Raw genomic sequence first — 568 nt, 5'->3', positions numbered from 1 at the left:
GGGGGGGGGGGGGGGGGGTGTTTGTGAGTCCAAATGATTTGGGTGTTTGTGTATGTGCAATTGTGTCACACTGTCCTGTCTAATAGCACAATATTGAGATCCTGAGAGTTGGCCTGACCCCTCAGGGCAACAGTGTTACCTGAAATATGAGTCACAACTGAAGGAAAAGAGTCAGTGAAAGATATTTTAGAGATAGAATTTTAAAACAGTTGTCATCTTCCATTCCCTCTCTGTAAGGCTGTAGAGATAACTTTAACATGCCTTAGACATACACTGAAGATGTAAGGGGCAATAAGAAAGGTAGCCAGTTACTTGGATATGGTCCAATTTTTAAAAATGCATAAAGATGCAACCTAGTTCAGTAAATGGTCTATTAAGTTTAGCTTTATATTTGCATATACTGTATTTACATATACCCCAAGTTCAGCATCAACTGCGGTTAACAATTGCTAACAAGCATATTTACAATTTTTCAAAATGGGGCCAGTAGCTAATATGGCATTTGACATTATTATAGATTTTAACGCCCTTTTTTTTTTTTTTTTTTTTTTTTTTTTTTTTTTTTTTT

General features: G+C 35.9%; 1 protein-coding gene across 1 annotated transcript in view; it reads right to left on the bottom strand.

Annotated features, from left to right (window-relative positions):
- WDFY3 (WD repeat and FYVE domain containing 3) overlaps positions 1 to 568 on the bottom strand; it is a 258223-nt gene that overhangs the window by 221372 nt on the left and 36283 nt on the right. The gene's annotated exons all lie outside the window — the stretch shown is intronic.

The sequence above is a fragment of the Gavialis gangeticus genome, unplaced genomic scaffold (assembly GCF_001723915.1).
Source record: "Gavialis gangeticus isolate Ggan-Ray unplaced genomic scaffold, GavGan_comp1, whole genome shotgun sequence".
Lineage (NCBI taxonomy): Eukaryota > Metazoa > Chordata > Crocodylia > Gavialidae > Gavialis > Gavialis gangeticus.
Note: the sequence above shows the minus strand (reverse complement) of the source record. Positions and strands in the feature narration are given on the sequence as shown.